Source organism: Heptranchias perlo, chromosome 31, assembly GCF_035084215.1.
Source record: "Heptranchias perlo isolate sHepPer1 chromosome 31, sHepPer1.hap1, whole genome shotgun sequence".
Classification (NCBI taxonomy): domain Eukaryota; kingdom Metazoa; phylum Chordata; class Chondrichthyes; order Hexanchiformes; family Hexanchidae; genus Heptranchias; species Heptranchias perlo.
In genome coordinates, this window is record NC_090355.1 from 30995875 (window position 1) to 31010108 (window position 14234).

Consider the following 14234-nt stretch of genomic DNA (forward strand, 5'->3'; position numbering starts at 1 on the left):
TTCCCTATTTCTTTCTGTATCTGATTTAACTCTAATTGACCCTCCTCCTCCATCATTCCTTTGTTTCCTTCTCAATCCTTAAATCTCATTAGTTAAGGAGGTAGACTGGTTGTCCCGCCGTTTACTGAGGTCCCAGACGCCCCGTTGCCTTTCCTGCCCCGTTATCAGCTCGCACTTCCAGCAAGTTATGGTGCAAAAAAAAAATTGAGCTGAAGGGTGTCGAAAAAAGTCTAACGGTGCAGGCAGCGAGATGCCCCACTCCAGCAAGGTTTGGCCCATTGTATTAGGATTTTAAACTCAGAAACTTATGACTTTGATTTTGAAACTAGCCTGTCCCTCACACATACACATATTACACATTATAGTGCCAGCCTAGCCCATCGGACAGTCTCCTTTATCTACTGGCCGTAGGGGGGGGTCCCTATTTGGTGGGACTGTCTTGATCCAGTTGCCAATGGCCATGATTGACACTAAATTGAGAGGCCATTGGATGTCTCACAGTGATGCAACAGCAAAAAAAAACATATTTCAGGCAGGACTGAGCTATAAAAACAAGAATTTTTAGGACCAGAAAAAAAGCAATTAGACCAACAAGTAAAACCTCTTTTGAAAGTGAGAAAAGCAGCTCAGGAAACACTGGGGGCGGGCGTGAAGTGTTGGCATTGACAGTAACAGAACATCCCATTCACCACGCATTAATGCTGGCGTCAAAAGCCAGCACCTAACTGCAAAGCAACAAGTTCCGATAAAAATAACTGTTACTGGCACTCAGAGCTGGTGAGAATCCGACAGCACAGGAACATGATAATTAACTGCATGGGAAATAAAAGTCCCTCTTACAGTCATTTACCACGCAGCAGGTAACCTCCTGGGGAACCTGTTTGAAACCAGCCGGCCCTCCCTCTGAGTGGGGGGAAACCCACCGTCATCCAGGAGTTTGTTTGCACTGGTGGAAGTGTTCCAGCAATACACCCAGAGAAGCGTGAGATCCTTTTGGCTCAGTGGGTAGCACTCTCGCTTCAGAGTCAGATGGTCATGGGTTCAAACCCCGCTACGGAGACTTGAGCACGTAATCTAGGCTGACACTTCGAGTGCAGTGCTGAGGGAGTGCTGCACTGTCAGAGGTGCCGTCTTTTGGATGAGACATTAAACCAAGGCCCCGTCTGCCCTGTGTCCTGGCCAATATTTATCACCCAACCAACATCATTAACAACAGATTATCTGGTCATTACCACATTGCTATTTGTGGGATCTTGCTGTGCACAGATTGGCCACTACATTTTCTACATTACAACAGTGACTGCACTTCAAAAGTACTTCATTGGCTGTAAAGCGCCTTGGGACGTCCTGAGGTCATGAAAGGCGCTATATAAATGCACACTCTTTTTTTACTCCCTAGGCTCGGTGTGGCACTGAATCATAAAGTTCCAGATTTGATCCCTGGTCTTTGCTGAGTTTCTAGTCTAAGCTGGGTTAAGGAGGGGGCTAGAGAGGGAATAAACAAACAATCAGGATGCTCCCTCTCTCTCATCCAGTTATCTAGTGTCTCCAACTGGAAAGCATGCATATACACGGATGCCAAGGAACAACAGGGTTAGGCTCGGCTGTGATGCTCCCCAAGAGCAAATAGCTTGCCGACGCTCACCAACGAGGCCCACGCTTGAAGAATGTCCGTGAGACATCAGAGGGCAGCCAGCATCAAAACCCCAGCACAGAATGTTTAGCCTGGGGTAAATGCTACAACTGCTAGTGGTCTCACTGTACCAGCCAGAGACAAGCTGACAAGGCCTGAACAGGTACAGTTTACTACCTGTAACGGCAGCAGTGCAGCAAGTACACCACTCATTAGCAGTCATAAATGCCACTCAGATTGTGGATGATCCATTACCAGTGGCAGGTGATCACAGTTGCACATCCAATTGCTATCTATCCAAACAACAGTTTCATTGCTAATGTAGAAAACATTTTTTTCTCATTTTTTTTTTGCCTTCTGAAGTGGAGTCACTGGGCTCAAACCACGATCCTATTAACCTCCCCACCACACCATCCCTCCCAAGTGTCCCCTGTCTGCTTTTGGACTCGATAGAAGCTTTATAGAGGGCATGATCTCGGGTTGAGTGACAAACATCTTTTTGGACCTCTGGTCCCGCAAATAATCCTGCCACCTTGTGGCAATGTGGGGACATCACACACAAATAGCAGCCCACGTGGGGAAAGTCCCATTGCAGCAAAAGTGAAGCAGAAATGCTTTGATGTAAGGTCGAGAGGTCCAACATTATGGACAGAGAGGTGTGTGTGTGTGGGGGGGTGGGGGTGATTGAGAACTAGTTATATTAATGCAGTTCCCAGGCTGCCTGCTGAATACAGATGCGGTATCTATGGGGCTCACAGGTGATGGCTGTGCTCTGGCACTTGACTCAAATGGACATTCTTCATGTGTGAGCTTGGGCAGCGAATGGCAGCTGGCAATTCACCGGTAAGACGGCAAAGTCTGGACCTTTATTGCAAGGGGATTGGAGTACAAGAGTGAGGAAGTCTTGCTACAATTGTACGGGGTTTTGGTGAGAGTAAGAGTACTGTGTCCAGTTTGGGTCTCCTTATCTAAGGAAGGATATACTTGCCTTGGAGGCGGTGCGACAAAGGCTCACTAGATTGATTCCTGGGATGAGAGGGTTGTCCTATGAGAAAAGATGGAGTAAAATCGGTCAATACTCTCTGGAGTCTGGAAGAATGAGAGGTGATCTCATTGAATCATAAAAGATTCTGAGGGGGCTTGACAGGGTAGATGCTGAGAGGTTGTTTCCCCTGGCTGGAGAAGAACTAGGCAGCATAGTCTCAGGATAAGGGGTCGGCCATTTAAGACTGAGATGAGGAGGAATTTCTTCACTCAGAGGGGTGAATATTTGGAATTCTCTACCCAGGAAGGCTGTGGATGCTTAGTCGTTGAGTATATTCAAGGCTGAGATCAATAGATTTTTTGGACTCTGGGAGAATCAAAGGATGTGGGGATCGGGCAGGAAAGTGGAGTTGAGGCCAAAGATCAGCCATGATCTTATTGAATGGCGGAGCAGGCTCGAGGGGCCATATGGCCTACTCCTGCTCCTAGTTCTTATGTTCAATCCTGTCCTCACCAGCACTTCCCAGCAAGTATGGCTGGTATTTTTCCTCCCTATCAGTGGCCTTTGGGCCCCAAGAGCTCATTACCACCTTGGCTGATACCAGCTAACTTCACAAAGACCTGGAATTAAACATGGGACCTACCTAGTCTGTATAAGTTCCATACCACACCAAGTGATGCATCAACTCACTCACTGAATGCTGCCGACACCATATCAGCTCTATTACTCTGGGAGTAAGACTGAAGCATTTACACTAGTTTTTTTGCATTGCAACCCAAGTTCATTTACTGATTACATCTCTAACGTGCCAGCAGTGTGGTTTCAAATGACTGATTAAGTACTCAGAACATCAAAACTGAGAGGAGAGTCAACTAGATATTTATCTAATGTTCCAAGAACACAGACCTGACTGTCCTACTTTGGAGAGTTATAAAGTTGGGACTTAATTAAAAAAAGTCACGCTCAGTTTTAAATTCACTATCCCAAATGTAACCTTTAATCTGATTTTTTTTCAATTTCAGCTGTGAAGGGTGACTGCTGAATGTTAAAAACGGCTAGGAACTTGACTCATTTTAATGTTGAATTTGCCTGGCCATTGTTATTCTGTGCAGTTGCCTGGAACAAACGCCATTGTGCATCATGCAAATGACGCATCATACCCGGCTCTTGCCACATTTGCATGATGCACAAGGCTTGCATTGTGATAAGCTGCAGCAATATTAATAGACTATACATTAAATGCCTCAGCGAGTAGTAAATGCAATCTGTACTGGGGTGGACAGATCAGCAAGGTTCCACCTTTGGTCCGTGATCTGCATTGAGTTAGCCGATCTCAGCCTGATTGGTTGCTTCATTTGACCTCAGCAACTGGGGTAGGGTGGGAGAGGGGAGGGTAAAAAAAAAGCAATGGTTTCTGCTCCTTATCATTGTCCAGTGACCGTTGATGGACTGGGTGCATATGTGCATGTTGGCTGTGACTATCGGTATGGATTTTTAAAAAATTCGTTCATGGGATGTGGGCGGCGCTGGCGAGGCCGGCATTTATTGCCCATCCCTAATTGCCCTTGAGAAGGTGGTGGTGAGCCGCCTTCTTGAACCGTTGCAGTCCGTGTGGTGAAGGTTCTCCCACAGTGCTGTTAGGAAAGGAGTTCCAGGATTTTGACCCAGTGACGATGAAGGAACGGCGATATATTTCCAAGTCGGGATGGTGTGTGACTTGGAGGGGAACGTGCAGGTGGTGTTGTTCCCATGTATCCCACACTTTTTTGAGATCTTTGTAATTGGAGATGCAGTGGCCCAGTCTGTGCTCTAAATCTCTGCTGTACAAAGACATGAACTTATCCAGAACTACAATTCCACAATTTTGGACCCATTTAACTTCTTCCTGCCCAACAGTTTGCTGATAACGTTGGCCTCTTGCACATTTACTATATTTACTCAGCCACGTCCAACAAATTAGCACGAGACTGTGTTGCAACAATTTTTCTTCAGGCATGTCAACACCTCTATGAGGAAACAAGGGGAATTTTAACGATTGGAATTATAGAGCCCCAAATCGGTTCAGTCATTTTACTTGCTGCGTTTCTTGAAAAGTTCCATCACCACAATTGGTCTCCTACTCCACCCTGACCTTTGATCACTACAGCTGCTGTGGTCAACTGCATGTGTCCCTATTTATACTCCATTAACATACAAAATTGACAGGCAGGGAAAGACCAGCCACTCATGATGGCTGGTGCTTCAGGACTAGACACTTCCCACCCCGCCACCCCCCACCCCCGACCATTCCCTCCCTCCCCCGCCATTCCCTCCCTCCCCCGCAGCCACATAATCTCCGGGGAGAAGCAAAAAAATCAGAGTAAAGGGAAAAAGTACTCAGAAAAATTCCTCTCCGCCCCCCTCAGGCAACCAAAACCGTTCCAGGAGATCTCACGTGTTATCTATGAAGCCACTTGTTTTCTATATGATGCGAACTCTGCCCCAGTCAAGAACTCTTGAAGGCATTAGTTTTCTAAAAAAAAACGCTGATAGAAGTTTTAACTCATTGCTTTTTTTTCATCTATGCATCTCACTGAAAACATAGCGCAGCCGTCACCGACTACTGACCAAGAACACATTACAGCCTCCTCCCACCGTCACCTAAAACACAGAGTACAGCCTCCACTGACAGTTCAGAGTCTCTTTCGACAGATACTCTTTTTGTTTTATAAAAAGTCAGAAAAGAGAGGAAATGCACAAGTCAACATCTGAAGGACAGATCCAGGTTTCAGCTGATCCCATTCTGCAGGTGTCACATTACACTGCCTCGTCCCTTCAGACACTGTCTCATTTGTTCTGGATCGCCAGCGTTTGCTGCTTTTATTCCCCAATACTAGGATTTGCATATTTCTTTTGAATAAAGTTTAGTTTGCATTTTGCATCGCGATCCTTTCCCTCATTGCCTTGAACGATGTTCAAATTTGCTTCACACGAAACAGACTCCAACTTTATTTTGCCATTTTTTTCAGCTTTGTGCGAGATTGCAGCCCCACAGAATCTATTTTTTTTTTTAAAATCATGTTATTGATATAGCTACAGTGACTATTGAAGCTTTAAAACAACATTATCTCACATACTAACCTGCATCAGGGTTGCTGGCAAACTAGCAGCATGCCAAGACTGCGTAGGATCACCATCTCAAAGGTCATCACTAGATTGACCAGGTACGCTCCATTAAACATGTCCTCCTTTCAGAGGACAGATAGTAACTTTCTAAAATAGACAGTGTGCTTTGATGCCCAGTTCCGGGTGCATTGGTTGTTTCAGCACCTTGTCCTCAGTTATTAGGACTGAATCACGAGCTGAGCAAGTCTCTATTATTTAATCAGTTGATCCACCATGTGTTCAGAGTATAAATCCCAACCTTGCAAGTCTAAAACAATTCGCACCCATCGTGTGAGTGAATAAATCTTGTGCATCCCCCACATCCTTCACACCATTGGTGGCCGTGCCTTCAGTCATCCAGACCCTGAGCTCTGGAATTGCCTCCCCGAACCTCTTAGCCTCTCCATCTCTCTCTTCCCCCTTTAAGACACTTAAAACCCACCTCTTTGACCAAGTTTTCTGTCAATTGTCTTAATGTCGCCATCTTTGGCTCAGTGTCAATTTTTGTCTGATAATGCTCATGTGAAGCACTTTGGGATGTTTTACTACGTTAAAGGTGCTACATAAATGCAAGTTGCTGTATAATATATAAAATTATGCATGCAGGGGTTAAAACTTCTATTTCCACTGCAGTAACATAGAAAATAGGAGCAAGAGTTGGCCATTTGGCCCTTCAAGCCTGCTCCGCCATTCAAAATGAACTTGGCTGATCATCAACTCAGTACCCTGTTCCCGCTTTTTCCCCATATCCCTTGATCCCTTTAGCATTAAGAAATATATCTATCTCCTTCTTGAATACATCCAATGATTTGGCGTCCACTGCCTTCTGTGGTAGAGAATTCCACAGTTTCACCACCGAGTGAAGAAATTTCTCATCTCAGTTCTAAATGGCATACCCCGTATCCTGAGACTGTGACCCCTGGTTCTGGACTCCCCAGCCATCGGGAACATCCTCCCTGCATCCAGTCTGTCTAGTCCTGTTAGAATTTTATATGTTTCAATGAGATCACCTCTCATTCTTCTAAACTCTAGTGAATATAGGCCTAGTCGACCCAATCTCTCCTCATGAGTCAGTCCTGCCATCCCAGGAATCAGTCTGGTAAACCTTCGTTGCACTCCCTCCATGGCAAGGACATCCTTCCTCAGATAAGGAGACCAAAACTGCACACAATACTCCAGATGTGGTCTCCCCAAGGCCCTGTATAACTGCAGTAAGACATCCCTGCTCCTGTACTCAAATCCTCTTGCAATGAACGCCAACATACCATTCGCCTTCCTAACTGCTTGCTGCACCTGAATGCTCGCTTTCAGCGACTGGTGTACAAGGACACCCAGGACTCGTTGCACCTCCCCTTTTCCCAATCTATCACCATTCAGATAATAATCTGCCTTTCTGTTTTGACAAAGTGGATAACCTCACATTTATCCACGTTATACTGCATCTGCCATGTTCTTGCCCACTCACCCAACCTGTCTAAATCACATTAGAGCCTCTTTGCATCTTCCTCACAGCTCACATTCCACCCCAGCTTTGTGTCGTCTGCAAACTTGGAAATGTTACATTTAGTGCCCTCATCCAAATCATTGATATATATTGTGAATAGCCGGGACCCAAGCACTGATCCCTGCGGTACCCCACTAGTCACTGCCTGCCACCCGGAAAAAGACCCGTTTATTCCTACTCTGTTTCCTGTCTGTCAACCAATTCTCAATCCATGCCAGTATATCCCCCCCAATCCCATGGACTTTAAATTCATCCTTAGACAGCAGTCAGCATTTCTCTTTCCTACAATAATCACTCTTGTAGTTTGAGTGACTTTACTAGTTAGTGATGAGCCTATGGGCAGTTTGTGTCAAGACACTTGTGCTTGTGAGTGACTATGTTGAGACGGTCCAAACTTGCTCACCGGTCCAAACTTGCTCACCGGAAGCACTTGGCGCTGTCAGAGGGGAGAGGGTCGGGTCTCGTCAGCCCTAGGGTTTAATTCAGGCACGGGGACCCAAAGCTGCTGTTGCTCACGGAAATTTATACCTCCAGGTTCTAGAATTTTCCACAGGCTCGTGCACTGTTGCCTTGGCAGCAGTGTTTCCATGGGTAATGAGGAGGAACGAAAGCAAAGTCCAAGACTAAATGGAGAAGGCACCATCTCTCCATCGTACCGCCGCACAATATCAATTCATTCTAAAGGATCTTTCCTTTCATCAATAGAGTGCAGTGTCGTATTTAATTCGTACAGGGTGAGCTCTAATTTTAGCCTGAGTATTTAATTGGATGTCTCATGTACACAAATAGGGATTTGTGACCTAGCTGTTGATAGGGAATTGGATCCCTGCCTATGTGGGATCCTATCATTGGTGTATTAGGTTGTTGTTTTCGTATCTTCACACCATTCTCCAAGGGAAGACTAAAGTAGCAGAAGGATTCACTGGCTGATTAACAGTCCGACGGGCCCTTCCTTGGCCGCAACCATCTTTTATACCAGCCTGTTTGAATATCAAATATTAACTTCATATCTTTATTCAACATCTTTAGGAGTGATCTACTGTAGAAAGTCCAAGCAAGACCTCTCCAATGGAATAATAATGTGCGGTTTAATACTGAACCACACAATTTGTGGCCAAGGATCTTGCTATTAGTAACAAATTGCAATTATATAATGCCTTTAGCGCAAAAAAAAAAATCCCAATTCGCTTACAGAATATGGATGGTGAGTCAGGAAAAGAGAGGGGTTCGGTGGTGATAAAAAGCTTGGTTTTGAAGGAGGATTCAACTCAGGGCTGCAGTTTGCCACTCCAACTGGTACCTGTGCCCCTTGGTCAAGGAAAGGCCAGGCAGGGCAGGAGAGGGGATCAGCCAGGGCTCTCATTCCTGATCGCTATCCAGTAATGTGCATGTGTAGACGTCGGGCGAGGATTGGCTTGAGCTCATCTTTGCTGCCCCCATAGTTAAATAGCCTGCTAAAATTCGCTTGTCTAAACTCAACGATGGCTCCTTAAACATTTACATACTTACACACTATTTTTAAATAAATCAAACACATATCAAACAGAACCCCTCAAAGTACTACTAGGTAACTTCATATTTATAACACTGGCCATCCCCAATAATTTATGCTGACTTTTATATCTTACAACAACTTGCATTTATATAGTGCCTTTAACGTAGTAAAACGTCCCAGCATCCTACCCTCATCAGTAATGATCAATATTGAACTGGTACCAAACTTCTCTCTTTGGCAGCTATTTTCATTTTGTAGTTGTGCACACCAGTCAACTTATTGCTCCGATGATAAGGTAATTCTCGGAGGGTTGCAGGGCTGGACGAGGTGCGAGGCCACAGAGGGATTTGAAAACAAGATTGAGAATTTTAAAATGAAGGCTTTGTCGGACCGGGAGTCAAGGTCGATCAGCAAGGACAAGGGTGATAGGTGAACGGGACTTGATATGAGTTAGGATATGGTCAGCAGAGTTTTGGATGATCTCAAGTTTATGGAGGGTGCAATGTGGGAGGTTGGCCAGGTGAGCATTGGAAGTGTCGAGTCAGGGGATAACAAAGGCATGGACGATGCTTTCGTGAGTCAGCATCCTACCCTCATCAGTAATGATCAATATTGAACTGGTACCAAACTTCTCTCTTTGGCAGCTATTTTCATTTTGTAGTTGTGCACACCAGTCAACTTACTGCTCCGATGATAAGCTAATTCTCCAAATCAAGGGAGCACCTGTAAACACAAGTATACTGCCTATAACAGGGGGACAGGATCTTTGCATTAGCAGTACAATGTGTGACTGCTGCCAGGACCACTAATGCAGGCTCAAGTCCTGTACAGACTCCTCAGTAGCTTTCAGTACATTCATTCAGGAAAAATATAAAAAGTACCTCTCAGATAAAGCAGAGATTAAAAAAACTCAACAGTGGAAATAGAAAATGCTAGAAATGCACAAGTCCTTTAGCTTCTGAGAGAGAAAGACAGCCTAACATTTTGTGTGGGATGCAGGGGCCCCACCTAAAACAATCTTGATATTAATTGACTTATTTCCAGTATTTTCTGTTTCTCTCAGATAAAACTGCAGAACTGCTTACCTTTATTCCCTCTTTAAAAATAGCCCCGTTTAGCCAGTCAACAGCCGAGCTGTGCAGGCCAGGAAGGTCCCAGGTTCGATCCCAGTTAGCGCCCGAGTTTGCTGATTTCAGCCAGGATGGTGGTAGCAATGCTGCAAATGGCCTCAGCACCCTTAGGTTAGGGAGGGAAATTTTAATCAATCATAACCTTGTTTGGAGCTCACCATGCTTAGAAACAAACACACAGAAAGAAGAGGAAAAGAACTTGCATTTATGTAGTTTCTTCCATGACCTTAGGGCAATTAAGTACTTTTTTAGTCACCTGTCCTAATATCTCCTGCTTTGGCTCAGGGTCAATTTTCATCTGATTATACGCCAGTGAAGCGCCTTGAGACGTTTTACTACATTAAAGGCGCTATATAAATGCAAGTTGGTGTTACTTTTGAAGTGTTGTATCGTAGGGAAACTTGGCAGCCAATTTGCGTGCAGCAAGGTCCAGACAATAATGAGATAAATGACTAGATAACCTGTTTTAATCACATTGGTTGAGGGATGAATATTGGCCATGACACCGAGAGAACTCCCCTGTTCTTCAAATAGTGCCATGGGATCTTTTGTGTCTGCTTGAGGGCAGGCGGGGCCTCAGTTTAACATCTCATTCCAAAGATGGCATCTCTGACAATGCAGTATTCCCTCAGTACTGCACTGAAGAGTCAACCTAAATCACGGTGTCCAACTCTCTGAAGTGGGGCTTGAACCCACAACCTTCGCTGCTACCAACTGAGCCAAGGCTGACACCCTTGCATTATCATGTTGTTCAATTTCAGAGTTTGAAAAATAGACATTGTGCTGAGATAGAAAGCCCAAGCACAATGCCCACGGTTTCAAAGGTTGTAATGGATAAATGTGAAAATGCAAGGAACGAGGTTTTTTTTGAAAATCCATGCAGCAATTAGCACAGTTTATAATCAAACCCAGTAAAAGAAAGTTTTAAAGAAGTTATACAGATTGCATAAAACACTGAACAGACCAAAAACATGACAGTAGGCATAAAAACAGTACAAGTGTGTTACTTTTATTGAACACATTATATCTTGGCCAAGTCTAGAAACAGTCCCAGAATTTAACAGTCATCTTGCTGGAGGTAACAGTCCCAGCAGTGCCACTTTCAGTAAGGCAGCTCTACCTATACAATCTTTCATAGAACTCAAAAAGGTGCAAAAGTGTTGAAATGGCTCAGACGTTTTACAGCGTCATTTAAAAATAAAAACTCACATTTTCACAAACCTGCAGCGGGTCAGGTTAATCTCAACAAATTCTCCTTTTTGCATACTGAACACCTTTTCCAGCTTTAGTCAGTCAGAGAGAAGTGTACAGAACCACAGAACATTCCTTCAATCCTGTTTAAGACAAGTTCGAGGCCTTATTGTGTTTACTTTGGTGCAGAATGGTTTCTGCAGCTGTGTCGCAGTTAAAGCTGTGATGTTGGGTTTGGTTGGTCTGCTTTACAAACTTCAAAAGGAAGGGAGAGCAAAAGAAAAAGAATGAGCATTAGTGCTTTGAGTATTTTGGAAGACACGGACAAATTTCTATATAAAAAAAAAATCATCCTGAATACTCTTCCTTGTTGTGGCCCAAAAAAAAGAACAAACTTGCATTTACATAGCGCCTCTCACGACCTCAGGATGTCCCGAAGCTCTTTACAGCCAACGAAATACTTTTGAAGTGTAGTCACTGTTGTAATGTAGGAAACGGGGCAGCCAATTTGCACATAGCAAGGTCCCACAAACAGCAATGAGATAATGACAACATCATCTGTTTTTCATTAAAAGTGATGTTGGTTGAGGGATAAATATTGACTAGGACACTGGGGAGAATGCCCTTATTCTTCTAAGCAATAGTGCAATGGGATCTTTTACATTCACCTAAAAGGGCAGATGGGGCCTCAGTTTAACGTCTCATCTGAATGACGGCACCTCAGACAATGCAGCACTCCCTCAGTACCGGCACCGGAGTGTCAAAGGTGAGAAGTGACCTTAACTTCACGCGCCCCACCGCTTACACTTATTTTTTTAATGTGATGGACACGGCATGTGAGATGAACACACATTTCTACATAGATGTACCACTAGGGACCTGGAGTGTGGTTTTGATTACATGTCGGAAAAGAAACCTGAGTCAGCCTATTGTTGAAGGTTTTCAAATCAGACTCATTTGGATTGCAGAGACTGACTGGAGCATAACGATATAGGATTTCTAGGTTTACGGGAAGCAGCTATTACAATCAATGTACTTCCTTGGTTGGGACAGGCGTTACAGGCTTTTGTGTTTAAACACTTCAGCTTTGTATCAAACCAAAAAGAGACAAGCTTGCAAATGTTCAGTTTTTTTTCTTCTTTCTCTCACAATCTTCAAGCATTTTATGAGATCATTAGGCTGCCAAGCTAGTTTTTTTTTAAAAAGACATTATTTGTTTTCTAAAAATATTTATCGTTTTACACAAGGCAGTTTCTCCCATTGCGCATGGTGGGACACTGAGCGATACAGGTGAGGAAGGTTTGATGCCTGGTCTGTGCTGAGTTGGCTGATCTCAGCCATGATGTTGGAGTTGACTTCAGTGCCCCTGGCTTTGAGTGGGGTGAATAAATCAGTGAGGATGCCCGCTGCCGATCACTGTCCAGCAATGCTTGGTCTAAATGGGTTTCGAGCTAAATGAGGCTTGATGCCCACATCTGCTGCATTCTTCAGGGTCACACGTGAAGAATGGTTACCTAGGTAAGGTACTGATTTGTTACAGACACAAAAAGAATCGTACCCCTGCATGAGTAAACTGCCTGGAGGGGAAAGGAGGGGCCAGAAGAGGGGGAGGGAAGAAAATTGAGGAAAAATTCAACAGCAAACCAACCAAACGTTATAAAGTCTTAAACCGTAAGTCACAGCATTTCTTGTGCTAACCATACCAGGTCCTGTTTATTCAGCAGGTCTAGAGAGATTTCTTCACTTTGTTCCTCTCTTGCAAGTTTCCCTGTTCACATGGATTTGAAAACCGGGTCTCGAGAAGATTCAGCATTACAATTTCAAGCTTCCATACCAAGATGATGCAACTCCTGGAACAGTTTTAACAAACCCCTTCATTCCGGCACTACAGATAGGGAACACCGATTATTTTCTTAGATCTACAGTACTTTTAAAATACAAAACTTTCAAATCAGTAACATTTGTGATTCTCAATCCAGAAGTCAAAAGCATTTCTATCTTGTACCTTTGAAGCAATAAAATGGCGGAACAATCATCACTGCACAAAAAGTTTGAGAAGAGCGTTTCACACATTAGTGACCAGTGTTAGACAGCAAAATGCAGAGGCCGTTGCCTACAAGCATCCACAGTAAGGAATTCCAGCAATTAGGAACCAGGCCAAATCAGGAAAACAAAATCAATGGGCCAATTAGAGTTTTGAGGGAGAAGGGGATGATGATTGCAAGTCCTTATAAAAATGGACTTCAGCATTAGTCCCTTAACGTTGAGTCAAATGTCATCATGTGTATACATTCCCGACGAGGTCAGTAGTTCCCACACGCCTATAGGAATGTAACTGGTTGCAAGTCGGAAATTGCTGATGAATGCATGGAGGCAACAGACCCCAGATTTTACTGGCTAACATCGCCAAGAATTTCTGGCCTACAAAGTGAGAAATTCTTGGAAGACATAGGGGGCTTTTAAGATGATTACAAGTGTTAACATCTAACAATACATGTATTACAATTAGTCGTCTTTTGTGATTTTAACTTTTTTTTAAAAAAACAAAACCACATTTTAGATTAAACATGGGAGTAGCTGGCATTTGTCTTGACTCAGAGCAAAAGAAAAGCCTAAAAATAACATGCTCAGGATGGCACCTCTTCATGTGAGATTTGATTAATATTTGAATAAAAATATTAGTCAGATCACATGCCTCACAACTGCATGCAGAAAAAGCACACCTTTTTGCAGCTTCTGTGAAAATACTTCTCCACCAGGGAATCACCAGAGTTGCAAGATTCTACCGGTAAAGAAATGAGATAACCAAGATGGGCAACTTACGGATCCTTTATATATTAAAACCAGCGAACCTCTCAATAAGATCTTGAGAGCATCTTCAATGGTCTAGTGGTGGTATTGTTGGAAATGCACTAACAATTCAGGTGATAAACACACCCCAGACTCACCAACTCCTTGTTATCCTTCAGCAAAGTCCACAGGACTTGTCCAAGCTATCCCTTTCAGTTTCTTTCCCGCTCCCTCCCGTTCATGCAAGGATTTTCTTTAAACTTTAAAGCTGCTCACTTTACTTTCCTTCCTGGTTACTGTAATTTCTTTATCTAGTGCAATTTCACTGATGCCCTACACTTAACTGGAGAGAGTATTTTGAA

The 14234-nt window shown here is 43.8% G+C and overlaps 2 protein-coding genes across 4 annotated transcripts in view; one reads left to right on the forward strand and one right to left on the reverse strand.

The window, feature by feature from the left end:
• Positions 1 to 14234, forward strand: part of LOC137300351 (xenotropic and polytropic retrovirus receptor 1 homolog) — an 89035-nt gene that overhangs the window by 72325 nt on the left and 2476 nt on the right. The window lies entirely within an intron of this gene.
• The window catches only part of LOC137300653 (nucleus accumbens-associated protein 2-like), a 96036-nt gene continuing 92681 nt past the window's right edge, over positions 10880 to 14234 (reverse strand). For 2 of the 3 annotated variants that reach the window (XM_067969880.1, XM_067969879.1), the window contains one exon: positions 10880 to 12967. The gene's annotated coding sequence lies outside the window, so the exon portion shown is untranslated. The remainder of the gene's footprint in view (positions 12968 to 14234) is intronic. The other variant, XM_067969881.1, reaches the window with a different exon arrangement.